This window comes from Phocoena phocoena, chromosome 19, assembly GCF_963924675.1.
Source record: "Phocoena phocoena chromosome 19, mPhoPho1.1, whole genome shotgun sequence".
Classification (NCBI taxonomy): domain Eukaryota; kingdom Metazoa; phylum Chordata; class Mammalia; order Artiodactyla; family Phocoenidae; genus Phocoena; species Phocoena phocoena.
The window spans coordinates 30,459,282-30,481,756 of record NC_089237.1 but is presented as its reverse complement, the minus strand read 5'-3'; the positions used below and the strand labels follow the sequence as shown (position 1 = coordinate 30,481,756).

At 40.5% G+C, this 22,475-nt stretch overlaps 1 pseudogene; it reads left to right on the top strand.

Annotated features, from left to right (window-relative positions):
- Nucleotides 1-4,110: 4,110 nt before the first annotated feature.
- Nucleotides 4,111-5,044, top strand: LOC136138212 (olfactory receptor 4D1-like; annotated as a pseudogene).
- The last annotated feature ends 17,431 nt before the right edge of the window (nucleotides 5,045-22,475 follow it).

The following is a 22,475-nucleotide window of genomic DNA, read 5'->3' as shown; positions in this document are numbered from 1 at the left end:
CACTGTTGTGGCCTCTCATGTTGCGGAGCACAGGCTCCGGACGCGCAGGCTCAGCGGTCATGGTTCACGGGCCCAGCCGCTCCGTGGCATGTGGGATCTTCCCGGACCAGGGCACACACCCGCGTCCCCTGCATCGGTAGGCGGACTCTCAACCACTGCGCCACCAGGGAAGCCCTCTTTAACCCTTTTAAGTCTCGGTTTACTTATCTGTAAAGTGGGGATAATTAATAGTACTTAAGCATGAGAATAATATATGAGAATTAAACAGGATAATGCTTAGCACAGTGCCTAGCACATAATAAACACACAGTAAATGTTAACAATCATTACCACTCCTGCTACAGTGTTTACCTACTTCTACTACTATTAAGTGGCAGGTGGGTCTGGAAAGAAAGGTAGGAGCCAGTTTGTGTGGAAGCCCCTGAAAATCCATCTGAAAACCCTGAATATTTTCCTGTAGACAATGAAGAACCATGGAAATTTTTTGAAAAAACTTTGAAGGAGAGGGAGAACATCCTTTAGGAAGTTGACTTATGTATAACGTTGCACAGGGTGCATCTCTGACTGATAAAAGCATATAAAAGCGTGTAATTGTCAACGTAATCGGGGTAAAGAAAAAAAATAGAGAGAATCAAGCTATGCCGTTGGCCTTTTAGGAATCAATGATCAGGTGGGAGAGTTGAGAATGAAGGGTTAGGCGTCAGGGGCTTTCTCAGAGAGGCCAAACCATGCTACTGAAGCTGCTGCCTACCCAGTCTGACCTTGACACCCTGTGGAGGGGCGAAGACACAAAGCCAGACTGAAGCGTATTACCCTTTGTAGGGGTTGCCCTGACAACGCCCCAGAAGTGCTGTCCCGCTCTTGCCTGTCTCAGGGCTTCCTGCCCTACTGTGCTAGGATAAACCCATTTTAACCCTGTTTCATCACATCACTTCCCTCCAAAGGTCTTGCGGGGGTCTCCAAGGCCCATGGGGGATGGGGATGCTTTTCCAACGCTACTCTTCAGAGGGTAGATGCAGCCTGAATAATCAATAAAGGGCATCTTCCCGCAACATCATTTTTACACAAGTGTTTGAGGATAAATGTGAGTTTTAGATGAGATAAACGTGGTGATATTTTGAGTACTGCAATAGCTCACAGATAATTTTAGGGAGAATTGTTTTATATTTGTCTACAGAAGTTGATAGGAATCTTTTTACATATATTCATTCAGTTCCCTTGGAAAAAGAACTTCAGTGCCTTTGCTGCCGCCCTTCCCGTACTTCAGGTGGGGATCTTTCTATGTTCTATTATCTTCGCAGGGTGGGGCCTCAGGGCAAAATTTCCCGAACAATTACAGAAAACAATTCTGGAAAAGTGTAATCTGAGGCAATGGATTTTAACACCAAAGAACTCAGCTTAAGTGGATGTCTTCTAGAACTTTCACTTACTGAACTAAAGAAACATGTTTCTTCCTTGTCATATATATTTTCCATATCAATGACCAAACTTTAATGAAATAACATTTACACTTCACCAGCATTATTTCTAGGTCAATTCAGTGATGATTCAACAAAATGAACAGCTCATTTAAAAGGATGCATAGTATTACTATAAAGAAGTACGTAATATTGAAGAACATTCACTTTTTAATCACGTGGATACAAACCGTACCACGTGTGAGTTTGGTAATGCCCACTATGTCCCTACTCTCTCGATAGAAATCTCTCAAATATAAAATGTGAAGAGTCCCTACTTCCCTGTGTCATTATAAAGACAAAATAAGATCACATCTGCAAAGCCCTTGACAAAATTGGACATGTTATGAAAACTCAATAAATGGAAACTCTTAATTATTGCAGACTCTTCTATTTCTTCTATTGTTAGATTTTAGATTATTTCCTATTTTTTCTAGAAATAACAGTGAACTATACAGCTATTTTCACAAGTGTTTGTTTATATCTTATAGTATATTTACAGGCTTAAGTTCCTGAAGTCACAATACATAGGCTAATAAGTTGCATTCTAGATAAAGTATATTAATTTATACTTTTGCCGCCAGGGTGTGAGAAGGCTTATCTCAATAATCCTTTACGAGTGGATTTTTTTTTTTTTTTTTTTTTTTTTTTTTTCAGTACACGGGCCTCTCACTGTTGTGGCCTCTCCCGTTGCAGAGCACAGGCTCTGGACACGCAGGCTCAGCGGCCATGGCTCATGAGCCTAGCCACTCCACGGCATGTGGGATCTTCCCAGACCGGGGCATGAACCTGCATCCCCTGCATCGGCAGGCGGACTCTCAACCACTGCGCCACCAGGGAAGCCCACAAGTGGATTTTTTAAAGCTGATTTGAATTTAAATTTCTTTGATTACTAGAGAATATGCATCATTTATTTTTAATGTATCAGTCAATGATACTTCACCTTTTGTTTTTGTCCTTTTTCTCATAGAGTGTTATTTACAAATATATATTTTTAAATGTTCTTGACAATTGTGATTTCCAGTTTGTATTTATTAATTGAATATCATTTACCGGTTACATGGGGGTTTTCTTGTCTTTTCGGATGTCTGAGGTCTTCTGTCAGCGTTCAATAGCTGTTGTGTGTGAATCGTTCCACTTGTAGATGGTATTTTCAATGTTTTTGTGGGAGAAGGTGAACTCCACATCCTACTCCTCTGCCATATTGATCCCCCTCCCTCCCCTATCCTATATTTTCTTTAACACCTTGGTCTTACAAAGTTTTACAAGCCACAATACTTAAATTTTAAGCCTCCCAAAGATTGTCTAGAGATATGTGTTTAATAGAAAATTCACATAAGTTTTAAAATATATAACATGAAGTGCCCATCATTGGATGAATGGATAAAGAAGATGTGGCACATATATACAATGGAATATTACTCAGCCATAAAAAGAAACGAAATTGAGCTATTTGTAATGAGGTGGATGGACCTAGAGTCTGTCATACAGAGTGAAGTGAGTCAGAAAGAAAAAGACAAATACCGTATGCTAACACATATATATGGAATTTAAGAAGAAAAAAAATGTCATGAAGAACCCAGGGGTAAGACAGGAATAAAGACACAGACCTACTGGAGAACGGACTTGAGGATATGGAGAGGGGGAAGGGTGAGCTGTGACAGGGCGAGAGAGAGTCATGGACATATACACACTACCAAATGTAAGGTAGATAGCTAGTGGGAAGCAGCCGCATGGCACAGGGATATTGGCTTGGTGCTTTGTGACCGCCTGGAGGGGTGGGATAGAGAGGGTGGGAGGGAGGGAGATGCAAGAGGGAAGAGATATGGAAACATATGTATATGTATAACTGATTCACTTTGTTATAAAGCAGAAACTAACACACCATTGTAAAGCCATTATACCCCAATAAAGATGTTAAAAAACAAAACAAAACAAAACATGAGAGTTCAAGGAGATTTTGCGTTTGTCCTGGACTGCTTTGAGTTACCCCTGCAGATGGCCCCATGGCAACAAATGCCATTCAAGAAGTATATATGTGGAAAAGTTTCAGAAGCTCTAATCATCCCAGCTTCACTACAGCCAAAATCATCTGCTTGGTTTTCTTCACATTTGCCTCTGAATTTGTACATGACAATTTCTTCTAATACACATCTCTCTTTCTTCAGCAATGAACCATAGGCAGCCCCTCAAATGTTCGCTGAAAGGAAGTCTCTATTTGTTTATCTAAAATCATTAACCTCTATATCCTCTCAAGATTGATGCACCTAGGTTGATGATGTTTGTGGTCATAGGTACTTGGTGACATGTGTATTCATCCATTGATTGGTTCATCTATATCTGTAGAGCCTGTGGTTCACAGGCACAGCAAGTGTGAGTCAGACATGAAACCCATGGACAAGGACAGCATGGTACAAAGGGAAAAAGACCCATAAACGCCTGTAATATGATGTAGGGTATGGTTAGGGAGAAAAGTCTGTGAAAGCCTTGAAAATGTATTTATCTCCATGGAAGGCTCTTCTAAGCTCCATTTGGGAATGGTACTCAACCAAGACTTTGATTAACTCAATCCTGACTCTCCAAAGGAGAACGATTAAATTTTTATGGTTTTTGTTTTGAATAGTTTCTCTTCTAGGCATGTGGGGAAGATCCCATGGAACGACAGAACATCACACAGGTGTCAGAGTTTGTCCTCTTGGGGTTCTCACAGACCAAGGAGTTCCAGAAATTCCTGTTTGTGGTATTCCCATTTGTCTATGTCACCACCATTGTGGGAACCCTCCCTATCATGGTCACAGTGACTTTTGAGTCTAGGCTCCACACACCCATGTATTTTCTGCTCTGAAATCAGTCTGTCATAGACATCTGCTCTTCTACAGTCACTTCCCCAGAGATGCTGGTGGACTTCTTACATGAGACCAAGATCATCTCCTACCAGGGCTGCATGGCCCAGATCTTCTTCTTCCACTTTCTGGGGGGTGGGACTGTCTTCTTCCTCGCAGTATTGGCCTATGACCGCTACATAGCCATCTCCCGGCCCCTCCACTATGTCTCCATCATGAACACTCAAATGTGTGTAGGGCTGGTGGTGACCGCTTGGGTAGGGGGCTTTCTCCACTCCATTTTCCAGCTGGTTCTGATGCTCCCATTGCCTTTTTGTGGCCCCAACATCCTGGATAACTTCTACTGTGACGTTCCACAAGTGCTAAGACTTGCCTGCACGGACACCTCCCTCCTGGAGGTCTGTATGATCTCCAACGGTGGGATGTTGGTCCTCATCTGGTTCCTTTCCTTCTGCTCTCTTACACTGTCATCCTGATGATGCTGAGGTCCACTCAGGGCAGGCGAGAAGGAAGGCAGCTTCCACCTGCACCACCCACATCATCATCATGTCTATGGTCTTCATTCCCTGTATCTATATCTATGCCTGGCCCTTCACCTCCTTCCCCATGGACAAGGCTGTGCCCATCAGCCAAACTGTCATGATCCCCATGCTCAACCCCATCATCTAAACCCTGAGGAACCAGGAGATGCAGGCAGCCATGAAGAGATTAGGCAAGCGCCTAGTGATTTTCAGCAGGGAGTGAACTTAAAATAGGTTGACTTTAAATGACAAAGCTTCTCTCTGAACTTTTGTTTTCCCATGTGAGAAGTGGAGGAAAGTCTTTATGGAGTGTAGCCATTGGGATTAAACTAATATTTCTATGGACCTACTCCTGTGGCAGGTATTGTGTTAGGCACTTTCCCGCTTTTATCTCATACTCACAAAACTGACAGTGGATATGTTCTTATTATATTAAACAGTTTTACAAACAAGAAAACTCAGAGAGAAGTGACCTGCTCAATGATGAACAGGAAAGGAGGGGCAGAGCTTGGCCATGAGATTTTTCCTCTGACTCCAAGTTTTGAGGCGGGAGATATGGGTGGGGTTTGAAACTCAGGCTCTCCCACAATCACAAGGGGAAGCAGAGAGTTCCTTATCTATGGATGAATATCTGTGATGAATGCTCAACACTTTCATCTTTTTTTTTTTGTAGCCTCCATTAGGACTTTATTAAGAGATTTTGGCTTTACAATACTAGGTAAAGACCAAGGAGTTCCAGAAATTCCTGTTTGTGGTATCCCTACAGCCAAACATAATATCCATTGCCATAAAATACTCAGTTAAAAAGACACAACTTCTTTATAGAAAACCTGTTTAAGTGTTCCAACTTTAATAATCCTATCAACTCTTACATTTTCATGTTCTCTCAATTGAATTGCAGCCTAACACTTTCATCTCATCTTTGGAACAATCACATTCTTTTCTGCTCCCTGCCTCTCTGCCTCCTTCACTGCGGTATTTGGGAAGTGTTCTCACTTTTAACATTTTTCTAAATATTTCCCATAAAAGTATTTTCCCTTTGGATTTATTCCTTTTCTAGAAAAATTCCTTGGATAATCTGAGAAGTGTTCTACTTTCCCAGCCTAATCTTTACATCATTTGGATGATATGGCTGAGAAGATGCTAATAGTATGGTTGGGGAACCAAGGTCAGAGGGCAGGGCCATGTCTATTAGTGGTCCAGATTTGAGGCATGGGTTCAGTCCAGAGCTGTCACCTCATGGGTTTTTGCCTTTCTCTTTGACTTTCTGCCCTGGGATGAGGGCTTCTTGAGGGCAAGGGTGTGTTTTATCCATCTTTATATCCTCCCAGCACCTTGAACAGTATTTTATACAGAGAGGCATTGCTGCTTTTTCTTGCACCGTATTCTTTCCCTGTCAAGTTCAGATCTACTTTTTATTTCTCTCTCTCTATAACTTATATTTCTTTACTCCATCTCCTTTAAGGTATGCTTCCTTTATAAAAGTCTTGGGCAATGTATAATGTTGGTCCAAAGTTAAGAAGATAATACAGAAGCTTTTTTGTTCCCGCTTCCCTCCCAACAACCATCCCATCCAGGAAAGCCATCGTGGCAGCTCTGATTTTATCCTTTCTCCACCTCTACCTCCCTGCTCCATTTCGCACATTCCTCCCCATTCACAGTGGGTGGGTCTTTGGAGATGAGGGGAGAGAAAATGGATTTAGTGTCACGTTAGATCTGAGTGGTCCCTCAGAACAGTGTTTTCCCCTTTCACACTAGAGTCCTTTAAATATCTGATGAAAATTTTCTCATACTCTAATTTATCTCTTCTCCAGATGCAGCACCTGCATTCCTTCAATTGTTCCCATTGTGACAAGTTTCCTGATTCCACTGTCCTGGCCATCTCCTCTGTATTTACTGTCATATGACAACATCCTTCTTAAAATGTGATGCTCACCATATGACACACAGCTGCACGGGGAATGTGAGCTCTTTTGAAAACTGTGATGGTCCTCTTTGAAATATATATCCATAAGGATGCTTTTGGTTGCAAGTAGCAGCATAACCAAATCACAGTGGCTTAAAGAATGAGGAAATCACCTCACTTTAAAAGACTAGAGGATAGGCAATTCCAGAGTTGGTTAATTCAGCAGCTCCAACAATTTAGGGCTCTGGGTTGGCTGCTCTGTAATTCCCTGTCTTTCCCCTCATGATGGTAATATGGCTGCCAACACTCCAGTCATCATATCTTTTTTTTTTGCGGTACGTGGGCCTTTCACTGTTGTGGCCTCTCCCGTGGCAGAGCACAGGCTCCAGACGCGCAGGCTTAGTGGCCATGGCTCACGGGCCCAGCCGCTCCACGGCATGTGGGATCTTCCCAGACTGGGGCACGAACCCGTGTCCCCTGCATTGGCAGGCGGACTCTCAACCACTGCGCCACCAGGGAATCCCCATCATATCTTTATATCCAAATAATTCAGCAAGAAGGAAGAGGAGACGTATTCATGTGCCTTTTTTTTTTAAACCTGGGGAGAAAATTTTCATAGAATCATTCCAGCAGAATTCTCCTATGACCCATTGGCCAGAAACTGGGTCATATATTCACCCCAGTCTACAAAGGGGAATGGAAAATGCATGTCTGGCTGTTTCAGCCAGAAAGAAGGGGATTGGAAATGGCAATCAACAGTGTCTGCCACATAGGTATAAGCCCCTGGTAGCAGAATGGTAGAGACATGATTGGCCTGAGTCGGAAATCTTGACAATGAGCAAAGTTTGTCATAGACAGGTACATAAAATCAAATGCCTAGAGAAGCTGACAGGTAACATGAATAAGTTAGGTGGGCCCAGTGAAGACTAAGGTGAACTAGAGAGTACATATCCAGGCCAGAGGGGAAACAGCACTCCACTGCTCTTCCCCACCCTCATGCAGAGCTCCAATACCTAAGTCCTTACAGAATAATCAGAAGGATTTTATTTAGAGATACTAAACAGCCCTAGATGAACAGTCCAGGTCATTTTCCCAAATTGGCATTCAGGGATCTTCTGACAAAACAACTGACCTGATCGTCCTAAACAGAAGCCTCAATAAATACAGCTATATCCATGAGACTTTATACATTTAAGACATCTCTCATGGAAGCTATGCTGTGTTTATGACATGAATTTGACTCAACCCCAAATTTATTAACCCTATAAAGGTTTTAGAGGAAAAATTAAAAATAAATTGTTCATATGTGGCTTAAATTAAGAACGTTCCCTAGGGGGCTTCCCTTCCCTGGTGGCGCAGTGGTTGAGAGTCCGCCTACCGATGCAGGGGACACGGGTTCATGCCCTGGTCTGGGAAGATCCCAGATGCCGCGGAGCAGCTAGGCCCGTGAGCCATGGCCGCTGAGCCTACGCGTCCGGAGCCTGTGCTCCACAACGGGAGAGGCCACAACAGTGAGAGGCCCACGTACCACAAAAAAAAAAAAAAAAAGAATGTTCCCTATGCTTTGATGCTGTCTTGAAGAGTATAATGGGACAATAGCAGTCTTTGAAGCCATGGGACTCATATCCCAGCTCTTCCTCCTCTTGGTTGTGTTCTTTTTGGAGATCATTGAACCTCAACCTTTTTAGCTGTAAAATTTACATAATATTCACCCCACAGTGTGGTGTGGATCAATGAGGTAAATGTAAAACACCCAGCACAGCACTTAGCACATAGTAGGTGTTCAATTAATGTTAGTTTCTTCACATATTCCCATTTACCATTTTTTAAAATTCCATCAATATTTTAAAATTAAGCATCTGTTTCCTTAGGATCTGAACAATCAGGTCAAGTAATGCTCTTCAGTTATTTTGTTGATATGATTAGTGAAAGCAGCTCTCTTAAAAGTTGTTGAAGGGGGAATTCCCTGGTGGTCCAGTGGTTAAGACTCCTGCTCCCAATGCAGGGGGCCGGGGTTCAAGCCCTGGTCAGGGAACTAGATCCCGCATGCTGCAACTAAAAAGATCCCACATGCTGCAGTGAAGATCTCGCATGTGGCAACGAAGTTTCCGTGTGCTGCAACTAAGACCTGGCGCAGCCAAATGAATAAAAATAAATAAATAGATATTTTTTAAAAAGTTGTTGAGGGAAGGCTGTAAGTCATTCTAGTAATAGTAGATTAATTATGGTCCAGAGAATACTTCAATTCTTCTCAGGCTCATTAATCTCTTGATCTTGCCATTCCACCTGTACTTATAATCAAGCTTGGGGATGATTTAAGTGTAAGGAGAGAAAGACCTCAATAAGCCTTGCCTATGAAACTTACGTCACATATGATCCATTAAAAGTGGTGTATCAGTTAGGATTTCACCAGAGAAACAGGACCAGTATGATATGGAAATGTTGGGGAGAAGAAATTTTCCTCTACCCTTGCAGGTTCTTCTCACTGGTCTAAGAATGAAATTGACATGAGACAGATTAACAAGAGAAAATCAGAGTTTAAGAACATGTATACATGGGAGAGACCCAGGCAAACTGAGTAACTCACCACAATGGCTGGAACTTTCACCTTAAATACCATCTTCAGCTAAAGACAAAGGTATTTGAGGTAGGTGTGTGGAACTGCAAAAGAGGAAGAAAATTGACATGGAGATGGAAAAGCAAATGTTTGGTAAATTAATGCCTGCTGGGCCATGTAGAGACAATAGAACACAGAGTGGACACCATCTAGGCCCTGTCCCCCTACACATACACACCTAGCCCACATTCTTTGCAGGTGTCTCTGGTGATAGCTCCATTCTGGGAACAGGTTATCTATCTAAATTCTTTTTACAGCTAGAGGGGAGGGTCAAAGTTTCTTCCTGAGTCTTTTGGGCCTTGATTGTTTTCACCTCAAAATAATCCACATGTCAAGGAGACAGAGAGATAGATGAGAGAGATTTTTTGTAAGGAGTTCTTTATCAGATTGTGAGACTGGCTAGGTAAGTGTGAAATCTGTAGGGCAGGCCAACAGGAAGGGCAGGCTGGAACTCTTAGGCATGAAACTGCAGTCCAGAATTTTGCCGTCTTCAAGGAAACTTCAGTTCTGCTCTTAAGCCCTTTTAACTTATTGAGTAGGGGCACATTCAGATTAGCTAGGATAATCTCCTTTACTTAAAATTTTTACTTATAAAAAAATAAAAAATAGGACTTCCCTGGTGGTGCAATGGTTGAGAATCCACCTGCCAATGCAGGGGACACATGTTTGATCCCTGGTCTGGGAAGATCCCACATGCCATGGAGCACCTAAGCCTGTGCGCCACAACTACTGAGTTTGCACTCTAGAGCCCATGAGCCACAACTACTGAGCCTGCATGCCACAACTACTGAAGCCTGCATGCCTAGAGCCCATGCAACAAGAGAAGCCACCGCGATGAGAAGCCTGCACACCACAATGAAGAGTACCCCCCACTCACCGCAACTAGAGAAAGCCCACGCACAGCAATGAAGACCCAACACAGCCAAAAATAAATAAATAAATTTTTAAAATAAATAAATAAAAAATAAAACTAACTGATTATAGAATCAATTGCATCTACAAAATACCTTCTCAGCAACACCTAGATTAATGTTTGCATAACTGAGAACTATAGACTAGTCAAGTTATCACATAAAACCAACCATCACAAGGGGGGAATTATTAATCATCAGTGATGCTGAGCTCCCTCAATGAGGATGTAAAAGAAGTTCATTTTATACGTATCCCGCATCCATTTAACAATTTGAAGCTAAGTCTGAAAAATATGTATTTTCTTAGATGTATGGTACATAGAGAAATCGTTTTCTCAGCTCAGTGTCCATGACTGGGTCTTTAGAATAATTCCTCCATTCTGGCCATTCTGGGCTTTTGAAATCATTATGTTGATTAGTGGATGCAGTGAGCAAATGAGGTCTGGTGGACAGTTTACAGACTCAAATGTGCCCTGACAGGGGAATATATAAACTGGAACATATCAGGTTTCTTTTATTGAAAGGTAAATCAAAAAAAAATCACCCATATTATAGTCAGCGAGATGGACAAGTCCTGTCCCCTTACCCAGAATCAATCCAGGGTACTTTTTCAAGTGATTCAATTCTAAAGTATTCTAAAGCTCTAAATAAGTAGTTTTTCCCCCATAGCTAACATACTCAATAGTGAAAAGCTGAAAGCTTTCCTCTAAGATCAGGAACAAGACAAGGATATCCACTCTCACCTCTTTCATTCAGCATAATTTTGCAAGTCCTAGCCACAGCAGTCAGACAAGAAAAAGAAATAAAAGGAATCCAAATTGGAAAGGAAGAAGTGAAAGTGTCACTCTTTGCAGATGACGTGATGCTGTACATAGAAAATCCTAAAGACACCACCAGAAAACTCTCAGAGGTCATCGATGAATTTGGTAAAATTGAAGCATACAAAATTAATATACAGAAATCTCTTGCATTTCTTTAAACTAACAACAAACTATCAGAAAGAGAAATTAAATAACAATCCCATTTAACTATCACATGTACCTGGAAAACTGTAAGACACTGATGAAAGAAATTGAAGATGACAGAAACAGATGGAAAGATATTCCATGTTCTTAGACTGGAAGAATCAATATTGTTAAAATGACCATACTACCTAAGGCAATCTATAGACTCTGACAATGCCTATCAAAATACCAATGGCATATTTCACTGAACTAGAACAAATAATTTAAAAATTTGCATGGAAACACAAAAAACCCCAAATAGCCAAAACAATTTTGAAGAAGAAGAATGGAACTAGAAGAATCATGCTCCCTGACTTCAGACTACACTATGAAGCTACAGTAATCAAAACAGTATGGCACTGGCATGAAAACAAACACATAAATCGATGGAACAGAATAGAGAGCCCAGAAACAAACTCATGCACTTACGGTCAATTAATCTACAACAAAGGAAGCAAGAATATACAATGGAGAAAAGACAGTCTCTTCAATAAGTGGTGCTGGGAAAACTGGACAGCTATATGAAATTAGAACATTCTCTAACACAACATTCCAAAGTAAACTCAAAATGGCTTATAGACTTAAATGTACAACTAAATATTATAAAACTCCTAGAGGAAACATAGAACACTCTTTGACATAAATTGCCACAATACATATATTTTTGGATCTGTTTCCTAAAGTAAAGGAAACAAAAGCAAAAATAAACAAACGGGTCCTAATTAAATTTAACAATTTTTGCATCAACAAAATGAAGACAATCTAGTGAATGAGAGGAAATATTTGCAAATTATAGGACCAATAAGGGATTTATATCCAACATATGTAAACAGTTCATACAACTAAACATCAAAAAAACAAAACACCCAATTTAAAAAATGGGCAGAAGAATTGAATAGACATTTTTCCAGAAGAAACACAGATAGTCAACAGGCACATGAAAAGATGCTCTGCACTGCTAATCATCAGGGAAATTCAAATGAAAACCACAATGAGACATCACCTCACACCTGTCAGAATGGCTATCATCAAAAAGAACACAAATAACTAATGTTGGTGAGGATGTGGAGAAAAGGGAATTGTATGCTCTTGGTGGGAATGTAGACTGGTGCAGCCACTGTGAAAAACAGTATAGATGTTTCTGAAAAAATTAAAAATAGAACTACCATATGACCCAGCAATTCCACTTCTCAGTGTATACCCCCCAAAACCAAAAATACTAATGTGAAAGATACATGCATCCCAATGTTCATAGCAGCATTATGTACAATTGCAAAGATATGGAAACAACCAAAGTGTCCATCAACAGATGAATGGATAAAGAAGATGATGTGGGATATATATATATACCAATGTATACATATATACAGTGGAATACTACTCAGCCATAAAAAAGAATGAAAATATGCCATTTGCAGCAACATGAATGGACTTGGAGAGCATCCTGCTAAATGAAATAACTCAAACAGAGAAAGACAAATATCATATGATATCAGTTATATGTGGAATCTAAAAAATACAACAAACTTGTGAAAAAACAAAAAAGAAGCAGACTCACAGTTATAGAGTACAAATTAGCAGTTACCAATGGGAAGAGGCAAGGGAGAGGGGTAATATAAGGATAGGGTATTTAAGAGGTACAAGCTATTAGGTATAATAGTTATACCTAATATAAATATATATATTTTAGATATAAAATAAGGTACAAGGGGGGCAGAGTCAAGGTGGCAGAGTAGGAGTATGTGGAGTTTGTGTATCCTCACAAGTAGGGAACCTAACATATGCTAGTGGGGGCCCTCAACACCAAGGGGACAGGAGGAACCCCTGAGCTACTGAGTAGGACATGGGGTGGGGAACAAGAGGGGAAGAGAAGTGAAGGCAGGATGGGACTGGTGCCCCTGAGGGGAAGCTGGGGGAGGGGAGGAGTTCCCACGTCTGGAGAGGCCCACTCACCACGAGAGGATCAACGGGGATGGGGAGAGACCCTCGGGAGTTTGGAGGATTGGAGGGGAATGCAGCTAGTGTTTTCCCTGCCCGCTCAGGCCCTGGGGAGCCTGCTGGGGTTTTGGGTCTGGTCCTTCACCCTCTGAGGCCCCCTCTAGCCGTGTGGGTCCTGGTGGTGTGGGAGTAGAGGCGAATGGGGAGGGAACCCCAGGGATTGGAGGATGGGGGTGGGGAAGTGTGGCTACTGTTTTCCTCACTGACTCAGGCTCTGGTGAGCCTGTTGAGGTCCCAGGCCTGATCCTCCGCATTCCTAGGCTGGAGGCACTCTGGGGCCCTCTCTGGCCAGCTAAGCCTAAGCCTCACTCTGCCAGCTCTCCAGAGCCTTTTCCAGTCCTGTGGGTCCTGAGCCTAGACCCCATCACTGCCTAAACCATGCCCCTCCACAGCCAAGGCCTTTTTCCAGCCTTTTTTTTTTTTTTTTTTTTTGCTATTGTAGCTCTGTTTTACCTTCCAGTTGTTGTTTCATTTATATTTTTATTTTTTATTTTTCTAATATTATTTTTAATTTTTGTTATTGTCTTCTCCTTTTATTTTTTTTTGCCATGCATTGTGGCTTGCAGGATCTTGGTTCACAAGCAGGGGGTTGGGCCTGAGCTCCTGTGGTGGGAACACCAAGTCCAAATCACTGGACTAACAGAGAACCTCAGACCCCAGGGAATATTAATTGGAGTGAGGTCTCCCAGAGGTCCTCATCTTGTCACCAAGATCCCAACTGCCTGAAAGCTCCACTGCTGGAAGCCTCAGGTCAAACAACCAGTAAGACAGGAACACAGTTCCAACCATCAAAAAAAATGAGGTGACAAAAAATATATTACAGATGAAGGAACAGGGTAAAAACCTACAAGACTAAATAAATGAAGATGAAATAGGCAACCTACCTGAAAAAGAACTCAGAGTAATGAAAGTAAAGATGATTCAAAATCTCAGAACTAGATTAGAGGCACAGATTGAGAAAATACAAGAAATGTTAACAAAGATCTAGAAGAAATAAAGAACAAACAACAGAGATGAACAACACAATAACTAAAATGACAAATACACTAGAAGGAATCAATAGCAGAATAACTGAGGCAGAAGAATGAATAAGTGAGCTGGAAGATAGAAAGGTGGAAATAACTGCCAAGGAGCAGAATAAAAAAAAAGAATGAAAAGAATTGAGGACAGTCTCAGGGACATCTGGGACACACTAAATGCAACAACATTAGACTTATAGGAAGAAGAAGAAGAAGAGAAAAAGAAAGGGTCTGAGAAAATATTTGAAGAGCTTATAGTTGAAAACTTCCCTAACATGGGAAAGGAAATAGCCACCCAAGTCCAGGAAGCACAGAGTCCCATACAGGATAAACCCTAGGAGAAACACACCAAGACACATATTAATCAAACTAACAAAAATTAAATTCAAAGAAAACATATTAAAAGCAGCAAGGGAAAAGCAACAAATAACATACAAAGGAATCTCCACAAGGTTATCAGCTGATTTATCAGTAGAAATTCTGCAGGCCAGAAGGGAGTGGCAGGTTGTATTCAAAGTGATGAATGGGAAAAAACTTCAACCAAGATTACTCTACCCAGCAAGGATCTCATTCAGATTCAATGGAGAAATCAAAAGTTTAACAGACAAGCAAAAGCTAAGAGAACTCAGCACCACCAAACCAGTTCTCAAACAAATGCTAAAGGAACATCTCTAGGCAGGAAACAAAAGAGAAGAAAAAGACCCACAAAAACAAATCCAGAGCAATTAAGAAAATGGTAATAGGAACATACATATCTATAATTACCTTAAATGTAAATGGATTAAATGCTCCAACCAAAAGACACAGACTGGCTGAATGGATACAAAAACAAGACCTGTATATATGCTGTCTACAAGAAACCCACTTCAGACCTAGGGAAACATACAGACTGAAAGTGAGGGGATGGAAAAAGATATTCCATGCAAATGGAAATCAAAAGGAATCTGGAGCAGCAATACTCAAATCAGATAAAACAGACTTTAAAATAAAGACTGTTGGACTTCCCTGGTGGTGCAGAGGTTGAGAATCTGCCTGCCAATGCAGGAGACATGGGTTTGATCCCTGGTCTGGGAAGATCTAACATGCTGTGGAGCAACTAAGCCCATGTGCCACAACTACTGAGCCTGCGCTGTAGAGCCCGTGAGCCACAACTACTGAGCCCATGTGCCATAACTACTGAAGCCCACACACCTAGAGCCCATGCTCCACAACAAAAGAAGCCACCACAATGAGAAGCCTGCACGCTGCAACGAAGAGTAGCCCCCACTCACCACAACTAGAGAAAGACGGCGTGCAGCAACAAAGACCCAACACAGCCAAAAATAAATAAACAAATAAAATATAAATAAATAAAGACTGTTACAGAGATAAGGAAGGACACTACATAATGATCACGGGATCCATCCAAGAAGAGATTGAACAATTGTAAATATTTATGCACCCAACATAGGAGCACCTCAATCTATAAGGCAAATGCTAACACCCATAAAAGGGGAAATCAACCATAACACAATAATAGTGGGGGACTTTAACTCCCCACTTACTTACACCAATAGACAGATCATCCAGACAGAAATAAATAAGGAAACACAAGCTTTTTAATTAATTTATTTATTTTTGGCTACTTTGGGTCTTCGTTGCTGCACACGGGCTTTCTCTAGTTGCAGCAAGCGGGGGCTACTCTTTGTTGCAGTGCGTGGGCATCTCATTGCTGTGGCTTCTCTTATTGCAGAGCATGGGCTGTAGGCCTGTGGGCTTCAGTAGTTGTGGCAAGTGGGCTCAGTGATTGTGGCTCACAGGCTTTAGAGCACAGACTCATTAGCTGTGGCACATGGGTTTAGTTGCTCCATAGCTTGTAGGATCTTCCCAGACCAGGGCTCAAACCTGTGTCCCCTGCATTGGCAGGTGGATGCTTAACCACTGCACCACCAGGGAAGTCCCAGGAAACACAAGCTTTACATGACACAATAGACCAGATAGATTTACTGGATACTTATAAGACATTTCACTGGAAAGCATCTGAATACACTTCCTTCTCAAGTGCACATGAAACATTCTCCAGGATAGATCACACTTTGGGTCACAAATCAACCCTCGGAAAATTTAAGAAAATTGAAATCATATCAAGCATCTTTTCTGACCACAACACTATGAGATTAGAAATCAATTACAGGAAAAAGAACTGTAAAAACACAAACACGGGAACCTAAACAATGCACTGCTAAATAACCAGGAGATCACTGAAGATATCAGAAAGGAAATTAAAAAATACCTAGAAACAAATGACAACAAAAACACGATGACCCAAAACCTATGGGATGCAGCAAAATCAGTTCTAAAAGGGAAGTTCATAACAATTCAATATCACCTCAAGAAACAAGAAAAATCTCAAATAAAACATCTAAACTTACACCTAAAGCAACTAGAGAAAGAAGAACAAAGAAAACCCAAAGTCAGTAGAAGGAAAGAAATCATAAAGGTCAGAGCAGAAATAAATGAAATAGAAACAAAGAAAACAATAGCAAAGATCAGTAAAACTAAAGTTGGTTATTTGAGAAGATAAACAAAATTGATAAGCCTTTAGCCAGATTCCAAGAAAAGAAAGGAGAGAACTCAAATCAATAAAATTGGAAATGAAAAAGGAGAAATTACAACTGACGCTGCAGAAATATAAAAGACCATAAGAGACTACCAAAAGCAATTATATGCCAATAAAATGGACAACCTCAGAGAAATGGACAAATTCTTGGAAAGGTACAATTTTCCAAACTGAACCAGGAAGAATTAGAAAATATAAACAGACCAATCACAAGTAATGAAATTGAAACTGTAATTAAAAATCTTCCAACAAACAAGAGCCCAGGACCAGATGGCTTCACAGGTGAGTTCTATCAAACATTTAGAGAAGAGCTAACAGCTATCCTTCTCAAACTCTTCCAAAAAATTTCAGAGGGAGGATCACTGCTAAATTTATTCTACAAGGCCACCATCACCCCGATACCAAAACCAGACAAAGATATCACAAAAAAAGAAAATTACAGACCAATATCACTGATGAACATGGATGCAAAAATCCTCAACAAAATACTAGCAAACAGAATCTAACAACACGTTAAAAGGATCATACACCATGATCAAGTGGGATTTATCCCAGGAATGCAAGGATTTTTCAACATATGCAAAACAATCAATGTGATACACCCTATTAACATATTAAAGAATAAAAACCATATGATCATCTCAAAAGATGCAGAAAAAGCTTTTGACAAAAGTTAACACCAATTTGTGATAAAAGCTCTCCAGAAAATAGGCATAGAGGGAACCTACCTCAACATAATAAAGGCCATATACAACAAACCCACAGCAATGGTGAAATGGTGAAAAACTGAAAGCATTTCCTCTAATATCAGGAAAAATACAGGGATGTCCACTCTCGCCACTCTCATTCGACATAGTTTTGGAAGTCCTAGCCATCTCTAAGACTTCTTTTCAGATAAGAGAAAGAAATAAAAGGAATACAAATTGGAAAAGAAGAAGTAAAACTGTCACTGTTCACAGATGACATGATACTATACATACAAAATCCTAAAGATGCCACCAGAAAACTACTAGAGCTTATCAATGAATTTGGTAAAGTTGCAGGATACAAAATTAATGCACAGAAATCTCTTGTATTACTATACACTAACAACAAAAATCAGAAAGCAAAATTAAGGAAACAATCCCATTTACCATTGCAACAAAAACAATAAAATACCTAGGAATAAACCTACCTAAGGAGACAAAAGACCTGTGTGCAGAAAACTATAAGACACTGATGAAAGAAATTAAAGATGATACAAACAGATGGAGAGATATACCATGTTCTTGGATTGGAAGAATCAATATTGTGAAAATGGTTATACTACCCAAAACAACCTACAGATTCAATGCAATCCCTATCAAACTACCAATGGCATTTCTTACAGAACTAGAACAAAAAATCTTAAAATTTGTATGGAGACACAAAAGACCCCGAATAGCCAAAGCAGTCTTGAGGGAAAAAAACAGAGCTGGAGGAATCAGACTCCCCAACTTCAAACTATACTACAGTGCTACAGTAATCAAGACAGTATGGTACTGGTGCAAAAACAGAAATATAGATCAATGGAACAGGATAGAAAGCCCAGAGGTAAACCCACGAACCTATGGTCAACTAATTTATGACAAAGGAGACAAGGATATACAATGGAGAAAAGACAGTTAATTCAATAAGTGGTGCTGGGAAAGCTGGACAGCTACATGTAAAAGAATGAAATTAGAACACTCCCTAACAACATACACAAAAAAAACCTCAAAATGGATTATACATTGGTACAGATGAACCTATTTCCAGGGCAGGTATAGAGTCACAGATGTAGAGAATGGATTTGTGGACACTGGGGGAAGGGGAATGTGGGACGAATTGGGAGATTAGGATTGACATATATACACCACCATGTGTAAAATAGATAGCTAGTGAGAAACTGTTACAAAGCATAAGAAGCTCAGCTCGGGGCTCTTGATGACCTACATGGGTGGGATGAGGGATTGGGTGGGAGGGAGGTCCAACAGGGAAGGGATATATGTATACATATAGCTGATTCATTTCATTGTACAGCAGAAACTAACACAACATTGTAAAGCAATTGTACTCCAATAAAAAAATGAAATAAAATAAGCTACAAGGATATACTGTACAACACAGGGAATATAGCCAATATTTTATAATAACTATAAATGGAGTACAACCTTTAAAAATTGTCAGTCAGTATATTGTACACCTGTAACTTATATAATATAGTACAGCAACTATACGTCAATTTTTAAAAAAATAACTTTAAAAAATCTATATCTCTTGTATGTGGAAGAGCTTCACATTATATTCTTATCTGCCGCAGGAAGATACTTTATTTTGCCAAGTATAAACATTTGCAGTAAAAGAATTCAGACCAATCTGGAAATCCTATGCAGATCAGACAGCTCCGTGTAAGAAGTCAGACAGTTTTTACAGCACATCAAGGTTACAATGCCAATTAATTCCAGTTTTGCGCAATTCCTCATAATAGGATATATATGGGTTTCCTGTACCAATCCTTGTGTTAGAGGTGGTAAGAATTCACATGTAAAGAATGTTGGCATTTTACAGATGATGTAGTAGATTTAGGACAGGTGGTTAATCAATATTGGGACTTTGGTTGGCAAAATAAAGGACAAGGTTTACAGGGCAGTAAGTTTCCACTGTAGTCTACAAATATTTTCTCACTTATGAATTTCCCTAAGTGAAGATCAATTAGGCTTAAAAGTAGACGAAAGGACAAGAGAAGAAGGAGGAGAAGAAGAAGGAAAGAAATCAAGCCAGTTATCTGGACGATTCCAGGAGAGAGAGAATAGTCCCTGTGCTGATTAGCAAGACTGTGATGCTCAGAGTGTGGTCCCCAGGACAGGGGCATCAGTATCATCTGAGAACTTGTTACAAATGAAAATTCTTGGCCTTACCATTGACCAAATGAATGAGAAGGGCTGGGGCTGGGGCGCACTAATTTGTCTTTTAACAAGTTCTCCAGGTGATTGTCTCAAGGGTAAGAATCACTGGTCTAAGAAATGGGTTCTTCCAAAACTCCCAGAGAGTCTGTTTCTTTAGAAGAGACTCTTGTCCTATTAGATCTTGGTCTGAGAATTCTACATTCTACAATCTATAAAATTGTATTGTCCTTGGTCCTTTTGGCCCCCAAGGAATAACTCTTAATAATTATGTGTTTTTGAGACATTTTGAAACTTTTTAACAACTTCCATTGCTCCCTTGCCCCCAGTGGTAATCAACCCAGCGCTACTTCCTGAGCTGAGTCCAGTAAGTTCTCCCCAGGGATATATCCTATTCCCCAAGGGTCACACCCATTGTTGTATAGGTGATGTATGGGCAGTGGCTGGGAAGCTAAAGCTGCAGAAAAGGATTTCCAAGAAGATGGAAGACCTGAAGGCTCTCTCCCATTCTGGGCTGAAGAAAGGTGAGAGACCAGGGTTTCCTCACCTATAGATAGAGCAGCTGTAAGAAGCATCCAGAAACACTTACTGGAGGTGGAGAGAATAAACAAGTGACCTAGGCTTGACAGTAGTAATTCTTACATGTGAGGAGAGCCTCAGAAAGTAATGCATGGAAAACAAGGTGTTGAAAACAGATTCCTCAAGTTGCATGTGCAAAACCAGGTTTTTTACAACCAAGTGAAAGCTTGGTTCTGTGATTTAGAGGGAGGACGCTAAGAGTAAAGGATAAGGGAATACAACACAAAATTCTCCACATGGACCACATAATTACCTATTAATACATTATGTTAGCAAACATTTTTTGAGCAACTGCTAAATCAGACTTAGTATAGGTGCTGGTGTTACTATGTTGTTGAATTAAAAATCTAGTTAAAAGGGACAATAGAAAAAATGATAAATACTATAACAGAGGTACTTATAAAACATTATTGGAACCCAGAGAAATGAGGGATTAATTCTGCATGAGAGAAATGGAGAAGGAGTCACAGAGAAGGTGGTATCTGAGGACTTCTAGGTTGAGAAGGTAGTAGAAGGTATTTCAGGAAACAGAATTCATTCCCAAAGCTAGAGAAATAACCAAGCATATGGCAAATGTGAGAGGCTATGAATTCCTTGAACAGAAATCAGTTCCTGGATAACAGGGATACTGATTAGAAAGGTAGATGGAGTCTACATTTTACAGTTTGGTATGACATACTGAGAGGGAGTTGCACATATGTAAGTATGTTTTTCAACCCTGAATTAATCTACAAAGCATGTTAGGCAGCTTCTAAGAGTTTGAGTTTTAAGCTGTGGGCCCTTGATAGTCATTAAAAGATTATAATGAGGGAGGAAGACAATCAGATATGTTTAGAAAGGTCTCTCTGACAGTGATATAGAAGATGGACTGGCGTGAAAGCAGATGGAAGAAGAAGGATGCTATTAAAATGACCTCTGCAGGACAATAAATTGCAGGAGGGAGGTGGGGGGGGAGTGAGACAAAGCAGGGGAGTGTGGGGGCCACTTAACCCTCACCTGTCACTTCTGTCTCTCACCCTCCGTGTCCTTCACCTTTGTTTCCATTCCCCTCCCCACCCCTCCACCTCTCCCTTCCCCTTCCTCCCTTTCTCTTAATCTGCCCTCCTTATTCCTTTGTCTATTTTATTTCTCTCATTTCAACATCTTCTTTTCTCTTCTATCCTTCTATTCAGTAACATCTTCTAAAATTCTTGTTCCGTTCAGAAGAGCTCTTCCAGTCCCCTTCATACGATAGCCATCACCCATTTCTTAATCCAGAGAATCTCTCTCCCCCTTCTTTTGTCTCAGCACTCACACCATATATCCCATGACCTCATCCAGTAAGGGGCCACCTACATCAATGAGGGAGGCACTTCCTATAGCTGTTCACCCACCCAGCAGTCAACACCACATGTTTTTGAGTATTGACTGTCAGCAAAGATAGGCACTGCAGGGCAGAAATAAATTATAAGATGCATAATGATACCTCTGGGAGCTTAGAGTTGACTTATGGAGGGAAAACCTAGAAATGTTAATGAACCATGAAAAGTTCATTAACATTATGATATGTTCATTGTTGCATGAAAAATGATTGGTACAAAAAAGTATTAGAGACTGGAAAAGGGAGGGTATCTTTAGAGCAGGAGACTACACAGAGGACAGTGATTTATTATTTATTTTTCCAGACACTGTTCTAGGATCCTTATGTGTTATTTAATTCCCTAGGTAATTTCTATAAAGGACACATTCTTCTTAGAGATGTGGAAACTGAGACCCAGATTAAGTAACTTACTCAAGGTCAAATTTCAAGGAAATAGAAGCTCTGAAGTTTGACTCTCATTTGTTGGATTCTAAGTTGTCTCCCCCATCACTATATTACACTGAATCATTTAAAGGCAGGCTGTATGTGTCTCTGGATGGCTTTAAGATATCGCTTGAATGTGTATTCCAGCACTGACTAGTGAAATCTCCAAAGACAAGGCCATTTAATCAGCACCTGGTATTATGATTTTCACATGAAGATGTCCATCGTCTGGACTTGGACAATTGCTTTGAGCCACTGAGCACTAGAAGGGCACATAGTAACTTCATGCATCTCTGTCTATGGTGTGTTTTCTTTAGGTGTATGGAGAAGAGACC